This window comes from Python bivittatus, unplaced genomic scaffold, assembly GCF_059951505.1.
Source record: "Python bivittatus isolate LINGU-HERP-01145 unplaced genomic scaffold, Pbiv_v1 ctg000690_np1212, whole genome shotgun sequence".
Taxonomy (NCBI): Eukaryota; Metazoa; Chordata; class Lepidosauria; order Squamata; family Pythonidae; genus Python; species Python bivittatus.
The window spans coordinates 11,533,991-11,559,934 of NW_028277096.1; the positions used below are offsets into that span (position 1 = coordinate 11,533,991).

General features: G+C 40.6%; 1 protein-coding gene across 1 annotated transcript in view; it reads left to right on the forward strand.

The window, feature by feature from the left end:
- Positions 1–25,944, forward strand: part of CUX1 (cut like homeobox 1) — a 317,286-nt gene that overhangs the window by 275,087 nt on the left and 16,255 nt on the right. The window lies entirely within an intron of this gene.

The following is a 25,944-nucleotide window of genomic DNA, read 5'->3' on the forward strand; positions in this document are numbered from 1 at the left end:
GAAAGGACAAAAGGGGCAAATATTCTTTAGAGGGATAGACTGCCGGCAGTATTGGGTTTAATTTACAAGATGTAGTTGTCAAACTGTATATTATTGACAGATTTTTTTTTTTTTTTTGGACCGTATTGTGTATCATGGAAAACTTCTTAGGTCAACATCTTTTGATGACACTTTAATGGTGCATTCATGACTTATGTTCTAATTAATATTTACTTTATGATATTGGGGGAGGGGGTGGGGAAGAGATATTCTGACTTAAAGATATATTCCCAATATTACACCTCAATGTAGTTGTATTAATTGGTCACTAAGTCTGTTTTGGGGAGGGGAGGGTACTGTAAAATGTGAAATCACCTTCCCTGCATATTTTTTTTTCTTTATTTAAAAAAATGAAATTAGGTTTTTACCATGTCTTCAATATGCAACAGCAGCACTTATTTCAAGTCTTCACAAAATTAAGAGTTCAGTAGCTTTAACAGCAACAACAACAAAAAATGCCTTTTCATGGTCCAGAACAAAAGCTCTAGGAGGCTGGAAGGCAGGTTTGCTTTTTCCACTTCTTGCTATTAATTTTATGGTTTCCTGGCTATTTGGGGGGTATGAAATTTTATGTTTAAGATGCACAAAGAGCTCTTATTTCATTCCATGACGACCTGAGGGTGCAAATCTACAAAAATAAAGGCAAGGTTAGGGGCAGTGTTGGTTTGAGAATCAGCAACGGGACAGTGACACTTTCCCTTTAGAGCAGCATTTCTCAACCTGGGCAACTTGAAGATGGGTGGACTTCGACTCCCAGAATTCCCCAGCCAGCATGGCTGGCTGGGGAATTCTGGGAGTCGAAGTCCACCCATCTTCAGGTTGCCCAGGTTGAGAAATGCTGCTTTAGAGCACCTTGAGAACTTAAGGCCTGCTGCTGAGGGTGTTTCTTTCTGGCTTCGGCATGACCTTTCTTTCTGGAAGATTGGCTTAGAAAGTTCGTATGATAGCTGCTGCCCATTGGGTCCCCGCACACTCAATTAGAACATGTGATGTGGCTTCAAACTAAAGGCCTGCCTTCCACATAAGATGAGAAATTCCCACTTCCTTTCCAAAACTGGAAGCAGCTCTTCATTTTCGGACCACGTTTAAAAACTCTTGCCTTTCTTCACTTCCGTTAGGCTTTAGCTTTTCAGCAAGCACAGGAATTGTTTCTTGCCTTCCGGTGTCTGTATATTTCTTTACACAATGGAGCAATATCCTGTTCTGGTTTATGGTCTTCCTCCTAAATACCTTCCAGTGTGTTCGGTTCAGTCAGCCATTGTAGTTAAGACCTCCCTCAATTTCATACGATCACCATCCTTGGGTGCCTCCTCTCCATAAATCATGGAGACATATCACTAATGTGACACAGGGCAGCCTAGCACTTGGGGTTCTGCCATTTGCCCTAATAAGCAATATTTAAGTGCCTTGAAAAAAATATATACTCTTACTTGTCTTTCATGTGCTTTCCCATCCAGATATGCTTGGATTTTAGCAAACAAATTACAAATTCAGATTTACCCCTTCCCTTCAAGGTGGGCCGTACTTCCTGCAGAGTGGTACTGTTTTATTCGTCCCCAAGGGAAAAGCCTACTCAAGAACATGTGGTTTGTTGCAACAAATAGTCTTTGCAGAGTTGAAGCCAGTTAGATCAAATGAAGATGGTACTGCTCGGCCCACAGCTGCACATTCAATTCAGGAAGTTTCTTGAGATTTTATTAATTTGGCACTTTAATAATATTCTGGTTCTCTTGATCGTTTCTCTTCTCAATCTGAAGGAAGAGGCTATAATTGAGAAAACCAGGGTGGCCAATATTTCTCAAAAATCCATACTTTACAAATAAGGGTGCCATTAGTTACCCCAATGTTGGTCTTACCAGTTTGATTACCATCTAGGCCTGGTATGGCTGAGCTCTACTTTCTATGGGTAGATCTACCCCCATTCTTCGCCAGCAGTAAAATTGCTGTATCAAGATTACAAACCCCTATTTCTTTCACCACTGTGAAAAACGACTGCCGTTCTGCCATTGGAGATTTCTGTCATACAGAGTGAATGTACAAAGTCCTGGCAGCTTGCCTGATGCTATGTTTTCTGACTGAGGGCCAGGAGATTTTGGAGAATGGGGTACCATTTGGGGGTTTTCTTTGTGTCTTTCTGAAAAGATGTGTCTCCCAATCCTGGTGGTCTTTAGCTGTTGACTAGCGGTTCTATGAGTTGTAGTCCCAATGCATCTTGAGTTCATTGGATGGTGGGAGGCTATCCTATGCCTAGAACAAGAGAACTATAGTTAACAAGGGAGCACCTGTTCTGTAGATGTATATTTCCTGATTCCATCCCTTAAATTGCACAAGTACATCACCCAGTCAGAATAATTGGCTGAAGATTTACTCTATATAGAGCAACTGGCCAGGCCCTTCTACAGTCTTCCCTTGTTAGCCACTGAGGAAGGCTTTGTACTTGGCTGCTTGGTCCATTGCTCACTGTAGCCTCACTGCCCACTTGGTCCACAATCCACTGAGGAGACTGGGGGTGTTAGCCCACTTGCAGTGTAAACCACTCTTCCCCTCCACACACATATACACTTTTAATCAGTGGATAGGGTGACTGTTATTTCTAACGGTAGACTTTCTGCAGCCTGGCTCACAAGTTAAGTTATTATGTTGATTGGTTCGGGGGGGGGGTGTTTTTGGCTTATTTTATTTGTGCAAACCTAGCCAGTGGCAGTTGATTCAGCAGACCGTTTTGAAACAATCCATGGCTTAGCACAATGTGCAATCTCTTTCTGTGTGTTTGAAGATTCTTGGTGTGTATCCATCTATCTTCCACACATATGGATGCACACAGGCAGAGAGTTTTTCAGATTGGTCCAGGAAACTCTTCTTTTACTGAGGACTCTGACGAGAACGTCAATAATGTCAGGCAGGTTTCTCTGAACAAGCAGCTCACCCCATCTACCTATCCTGCAGCGCATTTACTCTCCATTCAATGAAAAGCTGCAAGCCTGCCTAGCCCCCAACTTAAGCCAGTGCTCTTTCCCAGACAATACCCAGAATCCTCAGCAACACGCTGTCATTCCATGGCTGATGTGCAGTCATACTTCTGCCATAGGTAGTTTGGAGACTGCTACTCACAGTAATCATTTCCTCTGAGCCCCCTTAGAGATTTGTATTAATTTCACAGCCCTCTTTCAAATCTGCCCAAGGCTTCAGTCAGGCCTAGAGCAGTTGTGAGTAGATGACACATCCTTCACTTTGCCTATGTGGGCTGGAGCTGACAACAGCTGGAATAGCCAGAGGACCGCAGCTTTCCTATCCCAAAGACAGATGTTTTTTTCAGCTGCTTTTCAGCCTTCGAGTAGCAAGGAGAACGGCTGAGCAACCTTCCTCTCAACACTGCCATTGAGCTAGGTACTCTGGAAAGGAATCCTTTTGTTTCCACATTGCTCCATTTCTACCGCAGAATTTCCCTTTGCAGAGGGTGTATTGCAATGCAGCATTAGGCAGCCTTGAGTAGAAGCAGCAACAGCAGCTTTGGATTTCTTGGAGTGAATTTGAAAAGGGAAAATTGCAACTTGACCCTGTGCTGGTTTTAGCAAAAGTAACCTGCATTGAATTGAACCTACAATTAAATTGGCACAGGAGTATCAGAGCCCCCCTTGGGATAATTTGAGTTCTTCCTATGCTCTCTGGTGTCAGAGTAGTTGACATAAATGCATTTATCTGAAGAAGGAAGGAAACTAGCTTGCAGTCTTGAGAGGTCAAGCTGTCTCACAAGGAGACACTTCAGCTTGTTCTTTTAATCATTAAACTTAGCAGAGGAAGACATCACATACAATGGCTATGTTTGCATGATGTGTTGAACCAGAAACTTATCAACCACATTTTAGTCTAGCGTGTTGTATGAAAACACTCCATGGATTTGGTTTATAGTTCTGTGTGTTATGCAAGTCTCCAAAATTGGGTTAATTCTATAAAACACAGTTAAGTTATAGTAAATGTTGGGCAGGCACAGCCTATGTGTTTGATTGTGGAGAATATGAAGGACGGTGCTGGAAAGCAGTATCTTATTTGTACAGAATTATCCAAATAAATTGAACTACTAAGTTGGGAAATCTCACCTACAAACTACTGCTACCAAATCTGGACTGCAAAAACTCCAGGCGGTTAACCACTAGATAAAAACAAAAGAGAGATTTTGTGTCTCTGCTGCCATCTGGATTTTTGTAGTCCGTATGTAGGAGCCCTAGTACAAAGTCTGCCAGTCACGATGTTTCTCTAGGCTGTGGCTTGGAAAAGCCAGTGGTGCCACAGTGTCACCCAAGTAAAAGAACCTTTACAAAAGAAACTACCAGTATTAAATTTCAGTTTGCTATTTCAGCATGTAGAAATCCTGTTATTTAAAATAAGGCAATAATTTGTGGTTTTGACAGGTAGCAGAGCACTGTTATTTTAAACATTGTGGTGTGTTTGGATGTAAGAATAGTTTAAAGTAAATCCTTAAATATGCAGCTCAAAATAAGAACTGAGGAAACCACATGAAAGAACAGTTCTAGAACATGGGTTGAGCAGAAGTTCAGATACTGCGGTTAAAGTGTCTCGGCAATTCAAGATCAGTGTTCCCCAGCTTGGTGTGTTCCTGACGTGTTAGGACTGCTAACTGCAACTCTAACATATCTGGAAGGTACTGTGTTGGAGAAGGCTGCTTAAATATGGAGCAAGGCCTTCATGTACGCCCCTGTTGTGAAAGTCATCATGCCTTAGAAAATTGCAGTTGGCTGCTGTTGTGTTGTAAAGGGGATTCCCTGGTTCCATTCCTTGGTTCCCTTAGTACAGGCTTTTGAAAGTAACAGAGTGAACAATAAATCCGACTTTCTGTGAAAGCAGATTCAGAGGCAAATGTTTAGTGTTAATTCGGTTAGATGAAGCAACCCTTTCCACCCACCAAAAAGTGTTAGCAAAATAATACCAACACTCTCTTTGCTTGGCAGATGCCTAATTCAGCCCAAAATAGAGAGAAACTTTGGCAGTTAATTTGCTGATAAATCATTACAAAAACTCTCAAAGTTGTTTAATTTTCTAAGATTTGTTTTAAACATTTGGCTCCTGCTGCAGGCAGTGACGAGTACTGTTTGACTACAATCGAGGATCACTTCTGTCTGTGAGGCCAAAGAGGCCAGGTTCATTCAGGGCTGAACTGTTTGTGCTCAGGTTCTTTTCTTTATGAAACAGTGCCATTAATACCATGGAATCATCCTTTTTTGAAATGTGATTTCCACACATACATGCAATGCTTACTTTTGTCTGAATCCACCTTCCTCAACTGAATGCTCCCCAAGTAGGATGAGAACTGTAACCCAACATCTGGAGGACACCGAGCTGGGAATGGCTTTTGGAGGTGAATTCTTCCATCGATCCTTTCTTTCTTCTCCCCTTGCATTCCCACTCCAATATGTATTTGGACTTGCAGGTACCATACTTTCCAAGGGAAGGAAACAAAACATAAATATAATTTGTCAAAGGACTTTCTTTCTAATGAACAATGTGTGTGTGCTTTTTCATTATATTGGTGTAGGTGTAGTTCAAGAGTGAAAAGATAGCAATAAAAAGACAGCTATTCAAGAATGGGGATTATACCCCAAGATCCAATCTCCCCACTGACTGCTGGGTACAGTCTTGGACAAACATCTACTAATGGTAGTGTTCAGCCCAATTCCAGATAGCAAAGCCAACCAGACTGAGTTGGATCCATGTGGAAAGGTGTCTTCCATTAATAGAGCAGGTGTGCTCTACATTGTAAAAGGTGTTCTACATTTTACAACAGAGCACTATAGACAAGTTCAAAAGTGAAATGCTTATAGAAGCAACCTCCAACAAGCAGGGACATAAGATCTGTAACAATCCTTGAACTACTGATGTACAAGCACTCATAGATGCTATTTTTTTTTTCCTCCTGCTCAGACTTTGAAATGAGCCCACTGTCTCTTGGGCTTTATTGAGTACTCCTGGGTCAGCCTTTTCCAACTAGGCGTTCCTGCAGGTGTGTGGTGCATGAGGACTACAAATCCCAGAATTCCAAGCCAACATCAGGAGGGATCCTCCTAGCACACGTTGAGGGGGTCCAGGGTGTGTGAGGCTGCTCAAGCTCAGGTGCACTGAATATCTGGCAGAGCTGGATTGTAGCAATTGTCCCAATCAGGGAGCAGATTGCTTCCTTGGACTACCTCTGTATCTGCTATACTAGCAGAATAGTATAACTCTTTAACCTTTTTAATTATGATTATGATTATTGTTTTTCTCCTTTTTTCCCCCCAACTTCCTGTTTTCTGCTGCTTTGTGGTGCGTCCATCACTAATCCCTTGTTCTTTTTAAAAAAAAAAAAAAAGATGCGTGGAAACAATCTCCTGAAACAAGGCAGAATGAATTTTGAAAGTCTCACCCATCTAGGATTAATGACAAAAAGCTTTCTGAGACAATTCCTAGGTACTGTGGCATTTTCATGCAATTAATTGGTGATGACATAAACCAGCTGAGGATTGCCTCTTTTCTAAGGACCCACAATTCTTTGTCACGTGCAAAATACAAATCAGGTTCAGGGAAAATAAGATCCTCAACATAAATTGATTGCTGCCTCATTTTCTTTGTGGTGAAAAATGGTATCTACAGCCACCAGGAAGTCTCTCTGTAAATAGGATGCAAATTCAAAAGACTTCTCAATAGCTTGATTTTCACTCCAGTGGAAATAGGTTTGGTGTATGATGATACAATATAGAATGACTAGGTATGGGTGTCTTAACACAGCAATTTATTTTGGGTTGTTTTGTTTGCATCATAGATGGTTTTTGTATATTACTTGTTTGCATGACATCTTTCTTTTATTGGCCTTGCTGTGCTGTAAAGATGTATAATCCATCTTGGTTAAATTCCAGCTGCATATCCAATTAATTTGTGGATAGAGACACCTGGTTGGCCAATATGGGAAACTGAATAAGGGGCTCTAAAAGTACAGTGTTGTGTCACTTATCCAAGAGTAAGCCCCACTGAATTCAGTGGGGCTAACTAATAAGTAAACATAAATAAGACAGCAATATAATTCTTACACAGCAAAATTGTTCATTTGAAGGCTTGTGATCAGAGCACCTGGCAAAACATTGAGTTTCAGCCCTCAGTGAACCTAGTAGCCATCAAAGGGTTCTGAGATCTTAAAAAAATACCTCCCCAAATGCACTGAACATAGCTAATGGTTTAGGCAGAATGTGATAAACTGATACATTGTGCTAAGTAATAAATTAATGCATTGACTAAATCAAAAGAAACTATACTACTCTTCCTTTATCCTAAGAAAGAAACACCATGTTCAAGGATCTGATAGGACTATGACAATCTTTAATGTTCCTTTTGACTGTGCAGCTCTTGGATTCAAAGGCAGAAATGTGCTCCAGGGCACAACATAGGATCACTCTGCAAATCCTTGAAGTAACCGCATGTTTTTGTGGGATTGTCCTGCTGCTTTCCTAGACCAGCTTGTACCCTATTGCTATGCCCCATAGTCTTCAACCAGAAAGATATTGGGAGGGCTGTTCTAGACAGTCCTAATGACAGTTACAACTTGTTGGTGAATTGACATACTAGATAATCAATTGAAAAACTGCAGGAATATTGATTGAACCTTTTTCAGATATTGCTGTACCTTACTGCACATAATCCTTGACCATTGAGCATTCTGTCTTAGTCATGTTCTTTGGGCTTGATGGAGATCAGAGTCCCAAGAACATCTGAAGGGCCCCTGTTCTAAATCCTCAAATCAGTAATCCATCCTTGTATTGCTTGTAAAAGAGTAATGAAACCAGGTGCCTAGATCATCTCTTTCTCTCTCAAAAGAAAAGAAAGAATCTGTGATTTCCAGAGATCAAAGGCTTGCATTGGCTAATTTGAACATTAGATTCAAGATACATCCTACTTCCTCTGTGTAACTCTAGAAGAGCTGAGCTGGAATCAGCATCCCTTGTTTTTATCCCTGCAAAAATTTAAATGATAGAATTGCCTATAATATGAATAAATGTTAACTGACTGAACTTGTCCCCTTGTTCTTCAGAAGTAAGGGAGGCTAACAACTTAATCCTGGGCATGCTAAAGTGTAAACCAACTGTTGTTTGGCACATGATGGCCAAAAGAAGGATCTTGCCATGACCATTTACCATTGATTTCTTTGAGAGAAAATAACATGTTCGTAATACGTATGTTTGCTTTAGACTTTCCTTCCCAGCCGTTTTGAATATATGTCCATTGGGGCATTATATGGCCCTTTGTAATTAAAAACTAGGGTCAGGCACATGCCCACCACCTGTGGGGCAAAGATGCTTGACTTTACAGTTGCCTCTTGTGCTCTTCTCCTCTTGACCCTTTAGCTTGTCAAATCTTCCTCCTATTTCAGTCTGTTCCAGACTTACAGGCAAACTTTTTTAGACATTCTTGACAAAACAGGAAGGGTTTCTAGTTTATTTACTTGCACACCGTAACTTCATTTCCACTCCATAAATGCTTTGCATCCATTCTCTTTCACTTCTAGACTCTAAGCCCTTCACAGAGCTCCAGTCAATAGATGAGAGAGGCACTTAGAGTGGTGATGACTAAATTATAATTTGCTAGCCCTCTTCCACTCACACAGATATTTTGGGGTACTGCAGCCGCGCATTGCAGAATTCTTTTTCCTGAAGCAATAGCATTGCTAGATAAATACAGTTGTGTAAACTGGCAGCAGCCTGGTAATCATCCACGTCCAGAGGGTAACCCTCTCTGTCTACCAAAGTATTAACTTCAACTCCTGGGTCTTTCAAATTGGGGTACTCAAGAGAAGCTCATTCCAGTTTAACTGGGACTTCTTAAAGCGAATGGCTCAGCTTTCCTGTCCCACTCAGCACTTATAAGTGATTTGTTTTTTATTCAACTGTCTGTTAAGCACGCGTTTACGTAAAGCACTGGCCCTTTCCTGTCAGTAGTGAAGCTGTTCTTTTGCCCCTAAAGTTCTTGGCAAAGGCACTGCAGACACTCTCATCTAAATATGTTCAGCTGCATAAATGGCAAATGAACTGTGGACATGAGCTTCAGTCAAGACCCATATACTGTTGTATATCTGGGTTGTTTGTAAATATGTATTTTTAAAACAAACAAAAAGTTTATTTAAAGATATTTTGAGCTGAAGAGTTTAGAAGGACAGAGCAATGGGAGCACGAATGCTCAGGAGTCCAAGGCAGACTTATGAGATGTATGAAGGGCTCTCAGCCTCCTTGAGCCTATGGAGTGAATCCATGAACAGGCATTTTTCCCTTTCCCAAAGTGTATTGAGATTGCAAGAAATACTTTCTTCTGAAAGATGGCTTTCCTCTACCAAGGTTGCTCTTAACCTCTGTGTGGTTGCCACCCTGAGTTTGCAAGCTTCCTTTTTTGCATGACTTTTGAGAATCCCCATGATACTCACTATGGGTTGTCTGGCAGCATGGACCATACTATGTTAGTTGTGTTCATTGAGTGACATCTCCTACTGGCTTTCTTCTCTTGTTTTTAAGAGTTCTGCATCTACTAATTGTTGACTCGGAGCTAGACCTTGTATGGTACAGCAATGACAAGCAACCTAATGCCCTCCAATGTTGGGGGGCTACAGTTCTCACAATTGCTTGTCATTGTGTGTGCAATCAGGGCTGATGGGAATTGAAATCCAAAGCATCTGGAGGACACATGGATGCCTATGCTTGTGCACAGCAACGTTCAACATAGTTCCCAAAGTGGACTGAGATGCTGACTGAAGGATCTTCAAGGCTGCACCTCACCCTGCTTTGGGATTTGTTAGGAAATTATCCTCTGGATAGGGATGGAGGGAGGAGGTGGCAGGACTTAAACTTAGAAGCAAAAATAACTCAGAAATAATAATAGCTCTTAAAGCAGATGTGTATGTGTCTCCCTTCTCACCATAGTAGTTTCATGCTTTATCCTTTAATGGTGCTACGTGCACCACTCTGCCTAATGATTCGCTGGCCATGAGCCCTCTTTGCACATTTACAATGATGTGTGTGGGGAAGGTGAGAACTTTTTCTTTTTTGAAGGAAAAGAGATTGAATTGTTAGAATAAGGGACAAATGAGTGGTACGGTGCGGAACTCTTCTGTGCGAGGGCAATACTGAAAAGAGAGAGCAGCTTATGCAAAAAGAAAAAAAGGGTTGAAAATTCCTTGTTTAAAAAAAAAGTAAATAATAAAGATCCATTTATGTGACAGAGGTAGGCACGCCTGTAAGATGCCATCATGTTCTGAGAGGGGGCATGGCACTGCTCTGAAAGTGAGAAGTAAGCTAGCACTTAGCCTTTGGGGCATCATCGTCCGCCTGAAGCTTCTGCTGCAGCCCTCCATTTCTGGAGGGCCGGCGCTCGGCCTTCCAACGGAAAAGCCACCCACCCACCCACCCACCTCGTCCGCACCCGGTCGGGCCGTTGGAACCCAGAGAAAATGATGAGGGCTGGAGGAAAGAAACTTTTTAAGAAAGAAAGATTTTATTGTTGAAGATTTTTTAAAATTTCTCTCTGAATAGTCTATGCATTTCCAATTTTAAAAGCCGTTTTCTGCCGATCTTCCCCCTCCCCCCCCCAAAAAAACAGGCACTGTGTATTCTACTCTGAACAGACCTCTGAGGAATGTCATATGTGCAGATCTGGCCTTTAATTCCAAAGTAAATGGCAACCTTGCTTATTTTTCGTTTGTTTCCCCAAAGTCCTTTTTCGTATTTTTCATATTCATATATATATATATATATATATATATATATATATATATATATGAATGGAGAATGACAAGAGCACAATCCAGTTGGAAAGTCTTGCATATTCCAACCCTGTTGAATTGGGGGAGGGCGGTGCCTAAGATTTTACCATTTAATTATGCTCTGAAGAATTTTTTTTAATTTTATTTTATTTTTATTTTTATTTTTTTTGCATTTGTGCAATAACTACTTGCCATTTTACTGGGCTAATCTTTGGACTTGCCCTGACTACTAACACAGCACAAAAATGAACTCGAAACACAAAAAAAGGTGTATTTTTTTTCCTGAGAATATTTTCTTTTTTAAAAAAAAATATTGATAAGCTCCATTTTATCCCCGTGTACTTGTGGTGTCCAACATTTTTAGCAGTATTTTATAAATATATATATATATATAAATATAAATAGATATATATATATTATTTTTTTCCTGTAACGCACTAAGTCTTAGGTGTTTTTAGAAGCTCGTTTCTTATATTCAGAATCACCAATTTTAATGAAATACCCTCACAAAGACCCAGTTGACCAAAAAAAAAGCCTTTTTTTTTTTTGTACACGTAGCTTTGAGAGAAGCTGCCCTGTTGTGTTGCTGTGATTTCATCTTTTGTAACATTTTATTTCTTGTTCAGAAGTTTATTAAAAAAAAAGAGAGAGAGAGAAAAGTTTTATATGGCTGGCATTGACAGAGCAGGAGAAAACTCCTTCCTTTGGCGGGAAGTGATGTTTTTCCCAGCCTGGGTTAGCCAATGTATGTTCTCAGCACTGTACAACAGTCCCTATATGATATGGAGAAGCAATATCACTGTACGAAACTCACATGATGTATTATTATTATTGTTATTATTATTATTATTATTATTCACTAGCACCCTAGGTGTGATAATTGAAGTAAATATCTTTTATACAAACACAGTGATGTCTGGGTTGTCTTCCTTGGACAGGCTGAACTCAAAAGCAGCAAACATTTGTTGGTGGGGCGGCTTACATTTTAATTCCATGGTTTTACAATTTTGTAGTTTTGCAGTCTAATTCAGATGTTTGATGTTGTACACTGTCGAATGCTCTTCATATGAACTTTGGTCTGCAATATTTGGAGAACCATCATGTTCAGACGTTAAACTAATCTACACCTATTTTATGTATGAAGATAATGTTTTATTTTCATTATTTTTATTTTTCTAAAAATTTTATATATACGCAATTAGCAAAGCCACCTTTAAACATTTTTTAAAAAAATTAGAAAAGAGACAACCCCAAACAAACTAAAAATGCAAAATAAGAAAGAAAAGACAGAGAAAAAATATATACTTTATATTTTGTACTTATCAATAGTCACTGGTTTATTAATAAATGCACTACTGTATTTATTCAGTAGCCAAATATTATTGTAAAGTGTCACAAAATCTCTGCCATAATAATACATATTGCTGCATCCTTTAATTAGTAGAAAATACTGCCTTTTCTAAAACAGATAGATCACACATTTCCAACAAGTATTCTTTGACATCTGGAATAATATAACATTTCCAATTTCTCAATATTATTCTTTTAATCACCCCCCCCCCATGCTCAATACAGCCATAATTCCTGATAAACAGCTTCCAAAGCATTGGTATATACAGGTAGTCCTCACTTAAGAACCATTTGTTTAACAGTGGTCCAGAGTTACAATGGCCTTGGGAAAAGTGCTTTATAACCGCTGTGGTCACGTGATCGTGATTTGTGACCTTTTTTTATGATGGTTGTTAAGCGAATCACTGTAGTCATTAAGTGAATTCTGCCAAAAAATGTCCATTGGGGAAGGTGGATTCACTTAACAACCATGTGATTTGCTTAATGACCACAGTGATTCATTTAACAACCATCATAAAAGTAGTAAAATCAGCTCCAGTTTGCTTAACAAGTCGCTTGGTGACCTAAATTTCGGTCCCTATTGTGGTTGGATAGCGAGGACTACCTGTAGTTTAAACTTACGTTAGCATCTTTATCATTTAAAGATTTTCCTATTAATCTGCTTATGTACATTAATACACTATCCCAAAAAGATACCAGATGATCACATGACCATATCATATGCATCAGTGAACCCTCATCCTTAACATAGAAAATCTGATGTCCATCCTTTCAGATACATTCTTTGGGGAGTCCAGTACACCCTAAATACAATTTTTTTATGAATCAACTTTAATCTCGGGTCTGTTGATACCTTTTTATTATTTTTAAGGACATGAATCCATTGATGAGGCTTTATTGAAGATTCTAGTTCTTTAGTCCTTGTTTGAAATATCCCAGAAAGGTTCACTTTGAAAATATTCTTAAGCTTTTGATAGAGATATTTTATAGGTTTTAATTCTGTCATGGATTCCATCAAGTAAGAGAACAACTCAGGTGCCTGAGGCGGCCAAAGCATCTAGTCCATGGTGATACATTAGCACGTGCTTAAGTTGATGCTCCCTCCACCATTGGGAATTGGGAAGACCAAATTCAGTTTGAAATCAGGAGAATCCTTAAAACAGTTGTTACGTAACAGTTGATTTAAAGTAATAATCCCAGCTTCCACCCAAACTTTCCAATAGAACAATTTAACAATTTTTAAAGAATTTTTCCAAAGAGTTAAATATTCATGAGTCTCATTATCAAAACTCAATCTACATCCCAATAAGACCCAAAGATTTTTCACTGCACACACTCCACCTTTTCTACTATGTTTTTCCAAGCACTTGCCATGATCACAAAGGAAATAGATAGTAACTTCCCAGCATAGCCCATAAAGGGTAATATTCAACTATAATTTCATTACATATGCAGGTCCCTGATAAAATATTGACTCAATTATATTTTTGGAAATCAGCTAAATTAAAGCCATCTTCCTCAAATGGTAGTCTCAATTAAGCTAAGGGAAACCTTAGCAGTCCACTATCCCAAATAAATTTCCTAAAGAACTTATCTATCCAAGGGAGATCTTTATTTGACATCAGCATAGGAATACCTCTAAGAACATAAATCAAACAAAGGACACTATTCATTTTAATACAGGTAGTCCTCATTCAGCTACCACAATTGGGACTGGCAATTTGGTTGTTAACTGAAGCAGTCGCTAAGTGAAAAATGATTTTCTATTATTATTAAAAGTTTTAATTACAATAGTAAAAATACAAACTAAAAAAGAAAAATGAATAGAATAAAAGGTGCAAGAAAACAAAAAAGAAAGAAAAATAGAGGGAAAAAACTAAGAAAGTGACTTCCCATCCTCATCACAACAAGTAGAAACAATTTCACTATCTCTTCACCTCCTCTTAATTAGCAGATATAATACTCTTCATCGTATAACTTAACTATAGGCAAATCAAATAAGTAACGTTGCCTTCGGTCATAAGTCCAAACAAAGCCCTAAAATAATAACATTAATTAACAAATGTAAAACTCATCATTTGATATCTCAACACTCAACTATAAGCAAATCCACATTTAAAAGGAATAAAGTGGTCCCAGTATCTTAGTATGAACAAAAGACTGAAATTTAAGGACAAAGAGAGACAATTTCTCCTTTAAAGAGAAGAAGCTCACAAAGATCCCTTACTTTAAGTGAAAGGACAATTAGATACAAGCCAATTTAGGTGCTGTCAGATAAAGTGACTGTAGGGAAAAAGGTTTAAATACCATGTTAACTGTAAGCAAATCCAATACAAAACATGTTTCCAGTCCAGATGTCACCAAATCCCAAAAACATCCAAAATAATGTGTCATTTTAACCCTGCTCAAATAAACCAACTTTGTGTTCCTTCCTTTTGCATAAAACAATCTTGCTCTTTAATCCATTCAGATGATTATTGATCCCTGACTCAAATTTCTTCAAAACTTTAACGAGCCTCTTTTGTAAGTCCGGCAAGAAGAAATTATTCCAATTGCTCTCTAGGATTGGCATTTTTATTTCCTTCTTAATTTTTAAAATCTCATCTGGGTTTTGTTGTTGTTGTTGTTTTTGGTATGTCAAATGACAAATTCTTCTCACATTGATCTCAGATAAATTTTGTTGCAAATCTTTTTCTCCAACAGCTTCTTCTGGGAACAGACTGTTCCTACGAACGCACAACACAGCTGACACTATTGATTCATGGTCCCAATGCAATTCCTCAAAAACGTCTCTGAATGCCATTATAAGTTGCTTATCTTGTTATATCTCCAATATCAAAAATAATTTTTCTTTCCCATGAAAAGAAATTTCTTTTTTTATTTTTTAAAGAATTATTTATTCTTTAAAATTAATTTCAAAGTCTTAATATTCAAAATCAAATATTCCAATATTTTCTGAGCCCTTAATTCATTTAAAATTTTCTGTAGTCAAAACTTTGTCCTGCTTTTTGCTGCTTATTTTGAATTCTTAAAGCTTTTAAAGAAACAGTTTCATTTTCTTATATTAAGGATGGAAGGCATTCACCCTGTGTTTCTAGCCTTCTCATTTTGAGGGTGTCTAACTTCTTTAAATCAGTTAATAGGCATTTCCAAAAGCGATTAGCAAAGGAAGTGCAAACTTAGTGTCCTTTGGAAGGCTCCGACTGCAGCTGGAGCAAGCATGGCAAATCCCCTCGGCTCCCCGTTCTCCCACCCTCTAGAGACCACTGCCTTTTAGTCTCCTCATGAGAAGCAACTGTATGGAGTGCAGCTTCAGAGATCTCTCATCCTCTCTTTGTCCAGAGAGGGTCGAGGAGCTGATCTACTCATCGGCTCCCTGTTCTTAGCCACAGTCACCGGCTGTGCTTTATGAGGAGCCGTCTTTTATCCGCCATTCTTCCCCAGAAATCAAAAATCACTATTTTATGATGTTACTTCAGCTTTCCTTTGTTTTACAGACCTGCTAAGATTGTAAATGTGAGGACTGGTTGCAAAGTTACTTTTTCATCACTATTGTAACTGCGTTAAACAAGAACTACCTGTAATACTAATTTTACCGCACAACCTTAAAGGAATTTTATCCCATCTATTAACATCCAGTTCAACCCGTTCTAAAAGTTTCAACATTTATTTCCACATATTTAGAAATATTTTGGGGGATATAAAGCCCCAGATTTTTTTTCTTCCTAGTGTTTTTCCCGCGTGTGCAGGATCCGCTTCTTTTCAGATCAACCGAATGTCTAAGGACTAGAACTCACAGTCTCCTGGTTTCTAGCCCGGAGCCTTAACCACTAGACAAACTGGGTCTCTATATAAAGCCCCAGATACTTAATGGAAAGAGGTTTTTTTAAAAATTTATTTCTGATTATATTATATATAAAGTCCCAGATATTTAATATAATCAGTAGAAATTTTAAAAAACCCAACTCTTTCCATAGCTGTATTGATATGTTAGAGCCCAAGGAAAGTAAATAAGACTTACCCCAATTTATCTTGTAACCCGAATACATTCCAAAATATTGTACTACCTTTATAAAATTAGGCAAAGAGGTAGAGTACTGATCCAGAATTGGCAAAATATCATCATACAAAAATCTACAGTCACATCCTGCTAATGTAATACCCTTAATATCTAAAGATTGCCTTACTATGGTGGTGAAAGGTTCAGGGATCAAATTAACTAGCACGGGTGAAAGTGGGCAGCCCTGCAGAGTACCACATTGTAACTCAAAAGAGTCTGAAATCATTTGATTTGATATAACTCTGGCGTAGGGATACAGATAATAAATCTCAAACCACTGGACAATATCTAATATCTAATCATCACTTGCTTTAAGAATTCAATCCGTGCCAAATCAAAGGCTTTTTCTGTGTCTAAAGATATTTTATTTTATTTTTATCAAATTTGTCACTGCCCATCTCGTTAAAAACACAGCAGAGTCCATTCCATCCTTGGCTATATCCAGTATATCAATTAATAACCGTACTGTCTGATGCCTGAAATTTTTGATAAGCCCCAACTGGGGAGGATGAATTGTATCTGGTAAGACCTTCTGCAAGCATCTACATCCATGTATAACTGCAAGCATCTGAAAGTGCAGTTTGGCTTGGTTGATAAAGCAAAACAGGAGAATGCTGCATAACAGAAATAATCCTTGTGGGAGAGGGTGTTTCCAAAGCCTTTTAAGGAGGCTTTGGTCCGCCCCCTCCTCAAGAAACCATTGCTAAATCCCACCCTTCTGGACAATTTTCGTCCAGTTTCCCACCTTCCCTTTTTAGGAAAGGTGGTGGAAAAGGTGGTCAAGCAGCAGATTCAGAGAATCTTGGAGGAAACAGATTATCTGGACCACTATCAGTCAGGTTTCAGGCCCGGTTATGGGACAGAAACAGCATTGGTCGCACTTTTAGATGATCTCTGGCAAGCACGGGATGGAGGTAGTGCATACATCCTTGCTCTTCTTGACCTCTTGGCGGCTTTTGATACCATCAACCATGGTATCCTTTTGGGTCAGCTGCAGAAGTTGGGGCTGGGTGGCACGGTCTTGTGCTGGTTCAGCTCCTTTCTCCAAGGCTGAACCCAATCAGTGTTGATAGGGAGTGAGAGGTCCAACCCACAGCCCCTACTTTGTGGGGGACCTCAGGGTTCGGTGCTCTCACTGCTCCTATTTAACATCTACATGAAACCGTTGGGTGAGATCATCCAGCACCATGGGATGAGGTATCATCAGTATGCTGATGATACTCAATTATATATCTCCATCCCGGGTGACCTAAGTGATGCTATAGCTACCCTTTCACGGTGCCTGGAGGCTGTAGGGGCCTGGATGGGGGACAACAGGCTTCAACTGAACCCTGGTAAGAAAGAGTGGCTGTGGATACAGGGAGCCTCAAGATCTAGGAGTTTATCATCTTTGGTTCTTGATGGGGCCACGTTACCCCAGACAGACCCGGTGCGTAATCTGGGGGTCCTCCTGGACTCACGACTCCTGTTCAAAAAGCAGGTGGCAGTCGTGGCTAGGAGGGCTTTTGCACAACTTTGTGTTGTGCATCAGTTACGCCCCTTCCTTGATTGGGAGGCCCTCCGCATGGTCACTCAAGCCCTGGACACTTCCCGGTTGGATTACTGCAATGTGCTGTACATGGGGCTACCCTTGAAAAGTATCCAGAAGCTTCCGCTGGTGCAGAATGCAGAAGCGCAGACAGGTCTGAATGCCCCCAGGGGGCCCATATAACACCACTGTTACGTGAGCTGCATTGTTGCCAGTTTGCTTCTGGGTCCAATTCAAGGTGTTGGTCATCACCTTTAAAGCCCTTCATGGCACAGGACCAGGTTATCTGAGGAACCGCCTCGCCCCTGTTATATCAGCCTGCCCCACTCGGTCCGGCAGAAGGGGCATGTTGCAGACTCCACTTGTCTAGGAATTTCGACTAGGAAGAGGGCCTTTTCTGCCGTGGCCCCTGCTCTGTGGAACAACCTACCTCCCGAGGTGCGTTGTGCCCCCGCTCTCGTGGCCTTCAGGAAGAGGGTGAAATCCTGGCTATGCCAGATGGCCTGAGGGCCGCATAGGGGCTCACACCAGTGGAAGTGGCTTGTGGGATAATTGATGTTACTCCCCTGTCATCTTGAATGATTTTTAGTTTTTATGTATAGGGCTTGTTTCTGTAGTTTGACTTTTTAATTAATTGATTGATTTTAATTAATGAATGGGGGTATTTATTTTTTAACTGTTTGTGGCTTTTACTTTTATTGTGAGCCGCCCAGAGTCACCCACTGGGGAGATGGGCGACATAGAAATTTAATAAATAAATAAATAAACAAACAAACAAACAAACAAACCCAAATCTAGAGAATTGACTGTGTTTGCACAAATTCCTTTGTAAGTCTTTTGTGCAACCAGTTTAAGTCTGCTCTGTGGCGCACTACATTTCATCTGCTGCAGCGTATCTCTGCCTTGTGTTGGTCGTCAGGCTGTACCACAAGCAAAGGTCATTGCAAGAAGCCACGCAGGACCACTCTGCGTGCTTTCCCCTCTCTGTTGCACTCAAGATCCCAAAACACATGCTTCCCTCTAAGCCAGGTGAAGTGCCAGCATCAAAACAGCAGCATGCATGAAGCCTTTCACAAAAGCCAATAAGTTCCACTTTCGTTATTTCCTGTGGGTTCTTTCTGCTCCCAATTGTAGAAATACTGCTGTTATTTAATATAGATTTTTTAGATTGCTGACTACTTGTATGGACGATGAGCTAAACATTGCAAACAAAGCCATGTTTTCTTAGAAGTAATTACTATGTTCTCTGGCCTCCACAGGTAAGTCTAACTGGGATTGTAGCATGAACTGAATATTTGCTTATCTCAAGTGATGAAATATGATAAATTAAAGCAATAGTTTCTTTTAATTGGAGAGAAGAATTTAATTTTTTTCCACTGCAGTACATATAAAAACTGAAAGTAATTGGTGTCCTCTGAGGGTCTGCTACAGGTGATGAATCCTACAGGGAAAGCCGTTCTGTGCAGAATCGAAAAGAGTGGCAAGACAAAGTCCTGCCAGGCCAGGCACAGCTGGCCTCCATACCCAGTGGTCGGGTGGAGACTCAGTTCCCACCAATACAACTAGAGGTGTGCAAAATGTTTTGAATGGGAACAATTTCAAATTTGGAACTCCTCCACCCAAGCTTTCAGCACTTCAAAAGGGACAGGAGCAGTTCCACTCTTGAAAGAGGACATTCAAGAGGACATTAACCTGATGATTCCAATTCAAAATATTTTGTACACCTCTGATTATGATACCTGCAAGAGGTCCTTCGTCTTCTAGGGCTGGACAGCACTTTGGATTCAACAGGGAAAAAGTCCTTTGGAGTGCATAGGGAGGACCTGTGGGACCTGTCAGTAGCACCTTAAGTCAGGTGCATCTGCTTCCAGGACCCATTTGATCTAGAAATTGCCAACTGTCACTACCCATGTGCTCTCTGAAGTGCTGCACAGCCCCTCTCTCCTTCCCCCCAGAGGAGGGACTTAAACCCATGATACAAATTAATTTCTGGGTTTGAAGTAAAGAGTGTGTCTTTTTCCTAAGATGATTACTGCTGGCTGAGGTTTTATAAGATAACCTGATGACACACAAAAGGCATACATTATCGGAAAACCAACAGTGATTTTTCCCTGCAGAATGGCTGGTTTTGCTATATGTCTTATAACAGACTAACTTCAATTCAGTGGGAGCTCTACTCAAAACTTCAGAGTTGCTTTTCTGGATCAGACCTTGCTCAACATGATGCATGTGTGATAGCTACTCCAAAGAGGGACCACATTCCCTGTCATTTTTTCCTTGAGAACCCCTGCCCTACTGACTCGGTTCTGGGCTGGAGAGACAGTTGTCTCAGGGTTCCTACATTTCTTGCTTTCTGATCCATTTCTATAAAAAATCCATAGAAGTGAATGAAGCAAAACTCTGCTTTATTTATTTGTAGGAATCAAAACCGGAGCTATAGCTGAGAAAACCTATTCCACACCCAACCTGCTCAAAAAATCTTGTTACAGCCAACAAGATTTTTGGACACGGATAATTTTCAAATATTAAATGTAGATTAAAATAAGATTCCATTTCATCCACTCTTCTATACTGAGCCACAGCCACCCAGATATCTCCATGAGACCCCAAGAAGGCTGTGAAGACAATGGTGCTCCTTTGTTGTTTGTCTATAGCACCTGCTATTCTTCATTACAGGGATCAACCAGTGTTAGGATTATGTTTATCATGTCAGCTTCATTCAGGAAAGGGTGACCCATCGAAGAACAGAGTTAAATATCTGGGCCAGGATGGGAAATACAAGCTATACGTACTTTCTTATGACCGTTGTTTTCCAGCTCTTAAGAACTGCAGAATGGAAATTGTTCTGTCCCATCTGCCTCCAGTGTTTATTTAAGTGTCGTTCCATCTTTCTTTTTTTGAAATATGCTTGGAAACACCTTTGTGTTACAGTGCCAGACAATATGTAGCAAGATAGCATAATTCAAAATATGACACACACAAAAAGATTTAAAAGCAGCAGCTGGGTTAAAACTACGTTAAAATGCAGCCCAATCTTTTAAAACCCTGATGAATTAAAATTAAAATTTAATTCATTTAAAATTTAATTCATTTAATTCATTTAAAAGCAAACAGAAAAGAGGTCTGGACTGCAAGGCCGCTGCAAGGCCACTTCGCTTTCTGGCACCACAGCCAAGCAAGGCTCTGCCTCGAAACCATGTGCTGCACATCTGTTATCTGGAAGAGAGACAGAAAAGTTCCACTCTAGGGCTGAACCATCTGGCAGTTTTGATCAGACTAGAGGAAGCCCCCTCCCCCAAATGAGACTTGATAGGAGGGGGTGGGCAACTTGAGTCTCAAGAGTTACAAGCAGCCCCAAACCTCTTTTACTGCTCATGGCACCATTCATCTTTGTTGAACATGGATAGCTTGGATGCCTGCCACTTTGAGTAGGCAACTGAAAAATCACAAGATAAGCCCAGAAATGGGCTTAGCAAAGGGCCACCACCACACATGCCCAAGTTGGGAAGATGCAGAAAATCCCAGCTTTGGTCCAGCATCTGACAAGGCCCCTCCCCCCGCCCCACTCTAGCCTTACCACCCCAACTACTGCCACTGCCCTGTCCACACATGCTAAGGGCAGTCCCTTATCTGTAAGATCTGGAAACATGGTAGACAGCTGGTAAGGTGTATTTCCAAGTTATCCAAGGAAAAGCCCCCCAATGCAACGCTTACCAGATGCTACGTTGAAAGGATGGTCCCCAGCACCTGGCAGCCTGTCACTCTCCCAAATTATGGTGTTGGGTACCTAATTGGGCAACTGAAGCAAAATGTATTGTTCCCTTCCAAACCTGTAAAAGACACATTGAATCGTCCATTTGGGATACCCCACATTGTTGTTAAAGGCTGACAGCAGGGCTGGCTTTATAGCTGCTCAGCTGATGTTGAAAAGGAGAGAATTTGCATAAAGGTTGCAGTTTAGGTGCACACATACGAATGAAGGAATAATGGCTATTATTTAAATGGAATGATAATACATGTCAGCATTGTAGAAAATGCTGGCCAGATATCCAAGGGCTGACAGATCATTAAAATCAGGCAACTTTAATGATCTTCATTGCTTCCTTTCTTATGGTTGGGTTTTGTTTTTAAATAGTTTTAGACCAGACTGTTCTTCAAGTAGAATGGGTCACATGGAGGAAGAAGGGGAAAATAGTGACATTGGGGTAAGCAAGCTATGGGTGGCACATGGCTTCCTAGCCTTATTTTTGCAGTCTGGGGCATTTCCAGACTGTGCCACTAAAATCTAGCAGCAAAATTGCCCAAAATGCCATGATTTCTTGTAACCCTTTTGTGAAGGGTAAAACAGGTGCATTAAATTGTCTTCCGAAATTGAAAGTACATTAAAAAAAAAAAACCCAGACCAAAAAGTTTGACCCATCTACTCTGGTGACAGCCTCACATGTATCCAGAAACCATCTTCCTCAATAAAAGGTGAAGCGAGTCCCTGTCCCCTGCTCCATCTCAACCAGTGTGGTTGCTCTGGAGGGGCTGCTGGAGAAAGTTTGCAGCATCTCTGCCAGTTAAGTTCCCCTCCTCACCTTACTAGAGCAATCCTCCCCAAAGTGAGAGTGGGGAGGCATTTCAGGGATGAAGCATCTCAAGGCAACAAAGAGAAAGCAGAGCAAAGCCCTTGGTTGGCATTTGACTGATCGATTGAGTCTTTTCCTGGCTCACTTGCCTTCAAGCTCCACCTCAAAAAAAAATTGCTGCTGCTCAAAAGCTGCTTAGAAATGTCTTCATGGGACAGGTTCAAGTTGAGGAGCCCTCAGGCAGGTTGCTCTCAGGTTAGACCACCATTTCCAAGGGTCCCTGCTTATTCCCTTGCCTTCTTCCTCTAAGGCAGTGTTTCTCAACCTTGGGAACTTTAAGATATCTGGACTTGAACTCCCAGAATTCCCCAGCCAGCATGGCTGGCTGGGGAATTCTGAGAGTTGAAGTCCACACATCTTAAAATTGCCAAGGTTGAGAAATACTGCTCTAGGGCAAAACTGAATGTTTTCCTGGCTGAGAGCTACCCTTTCCGTTGAGTGGCATGTCACAGAGGGTGTGCTTCAGAGTTAAGTGAGCAGGGCAGGGACAAAAAAACCATGACTGATTTAACTTCTATTATATTTTAAGCTTAATTCAAATAAAAAGCATTGAATACATTACCATGGAATATGTTGGTCATGCATTTATTTCCATCTTCACATTAGATGTGACAATGTTAATTGTAACAACTTTTGGAGTTTCCTAGGGGGCTGCTTTTAGGGGCTGCAGGAGCCCTTGGAGTTTCTGGTTGAGTAGACCTTCTGCTATAGACCCAATGGATCCTTGGAAAAGGCTGTAGAAAGTAATGGGAAGGCATTACTCTATCTCTCACTTTGGTCCCTGCTTGCAAACCCAGAGAATCATAGAATCCTTGAGGTGGAAAGGGCTACCTAGGCCACCAAAAGCAGAGCAGGAATTCAAATTAAAGCATTCTTGAAAGACGGATGACAAACCCAGCTGTGAAAACATCTCATGAAGAAGAGCTCACCATCTCACTCAGTCCTTATTTCCATTTAGCATTTTCCTAACATTCAGTTTAAATCTGCCTTCCTATAAATATAAGAATGTTGCCAGGCTGTCTAGGACCATAGAGAGACATGTCTTGATTCGTTTCTGTGTAACATCCCTTCAGATACTTGAAAAGTGCCATCAGGTTTCTCCTTGGTTGTTTTCACTTTATGATAAACATGCACAGTTCCCAGTCTTCTCTTGTAAGAGTTGGATTCCAGTTCTCTGATCATTCTCCTTGCCCTTCTTTGGACCTGTTCCAGTTTCTCTAACTTTTTCTTCATATGCAGTACCCAGAACAAGATGCAGTGCTTGAGGTGGGGTCTGACCAATACAGATTAGAAGGCAACTATTACTTCCTGTGAGTTGGAAACTAGAAGAGACATGACTACTCAGTACCAGGAAGGAGAGAAGAGCAGCAGGCCAAGAGACCTCTGGGCTCAAGTTGTCCCTGCGATGCACTGTCACAACAGGGGAAAGTCCCAGAACATACATTCCAAGGGCCACAGGGAGAACCAATAGGTCTGGCGAGTGCCCTATGTCAGATGAGAGCAGGTAACTTGTGCAGGTTGGAAAAATCAATGGCTAAGATGATCTATAAAGGGTCCCATGAAGTTTGGTTCTATACTGAGCCACTTGCTTATATGAAAGCTTGTTCTACCACTTAATAGCCAGTTGGGTGCCAGTAGGTTCTTTTAGAATTAAAGACAGTAAACACACTCGTAGAGCAAAGAGCCCAAAAGTTCATTAAAGTGATATAAATTTCAAAAGAAGGTATACCTAAACATCTTTTCTACAATCAGGAACTCCAAAGAAAATTGTGGACAAACCACTTTCTTGTGCCAGTTAACATAGCACCTTCCTAGTTAGGTCTACACTGAAGTTCCCAATCTCACCCTGGCGTCTCTTGATTAAATAGTTTTTCATATGTGAGGGAGGGTGATCTAATCTAACATCTGGAGATGCCTGCTAAGAACATTCCAGGGGAGACATCTTTTCTTGGCATTTGTCAACTCACCCTCCCTTTTGAAAGTTATACATCTGTTCATTATAGCAATAAGGTTGAGATAAACAATGTAAGTCTAGGACAACAGGTGCACATGCATCAAGGTCAGTAGAAGACAAGGCTATTAGAGGGTAATAAAAAGAAATATGGAGTGAAAAGGAAAGCAAATCATACAATATGGGGTGATATAGAATAATACAGAGTTTTTAAGGTACCAGGGAAAGGTGGATCACGCCACTATACCATCTTGCCATTTCTTGCACATGAATGCTACAAAGCTACAGATTGTGTCTTGGACTCTGGGGGGAAGTTTAGCTGTCAGGAGGATCACAGCTGCAAACGCAGCTCTCCGTGTGTTTTGCATGCAGACATTGCTTAATGTCTGCAAAGGCTGAGCACAAGAGAAAAGAAGACTGCATCTCTGATCGCCTCAAGCCATGCAGTCTGAAGCAGATGGCTGTCCATTTGAAATTACTCGGGTATTAAGGGTAGGGGACTGCGCGTGTGCTCAGACAAAGCGGTTAAGGCTTATGCTACCCCACATAGTGTTAGCAGTAACTTCTCCAGATGTGGATCAAGAAACTCTCTCTGGAATTTTCCTCAGGTTTTTCTTAAGGATGTATTTCCAACAGATAAACTCATCTGAATTAGATGGAGAGACTAGCTTTCTCTCAATATTAAGACCCATCAGGGCCAATCTTGGGTTGGAAGTCTGGAAAATTTCCAGTTATTTGCTGCTTGCATGTATTTCTTGTCTATTGATACATTTGGTGTGTTGTGCTTTATATTTGTTTTAGGTTTTGTTATATATTACTGCATCTTTTCTTGGCATTTGTCAACTCACCCTCCCTTTTGAAAGTTATACATCTGTTCATTATAGCAATAAGGTTGAGATAAACAATGTAAGTCTAGGACAACAGGTGCACATGCATCAAGGTCAGTAGAAGACAAGGCTATTAGAGGGTAATAAAAAGAAATATGGAGTGAAAAGGAAAGCAAATCATACAATATGGGGTGATATAGAACGTTTTTGTTCTTCCCTTGGCCCTGGTATCTTCACTTGGGCTTTTCCAGGTTGTGTTCGAGGCCGTTTCACTTTTTCATGGAAACTCAACTCTCCTTAATTTGTTGGTTGCTTTTCCGGGGCGGGGGGGGGGAGTGCAGAGCGTTAAGGGAAAAATGTTGGTTGGCTTGCTAAACCTGTCTTTTTATTACATACTCCTTCATTACGCCTTACTCTTCACTCCAATGTTGCAGTATATGTCATAGTGGATTTCCCAGTTCTGATCCTATCAGTGACATGATAGCCTTGAATAAAGATAAGCATTGGGTAAAGATAAGACTCCAATGGAACGCTCTCTGTTAAATAAGGTTATGAAAAATCCACTTCATTGTCATGTGAGTATCTGTTCCCTAATAGTGAGAGCCAACTTGGTGTGGTGGTTAAGGCCAGGCTAGAAACTGGGAGACCATGAAGCCAGCAGGGTGACTTTGGGCCAGTCCCTCTCTCTCAGCTCTAGGAAGAAGTCAGTGGCAAACCACTTTCAAAAATCTTGCCAAGAAAACTGTAGGGACCGGTCCAGACAGTTGACAGG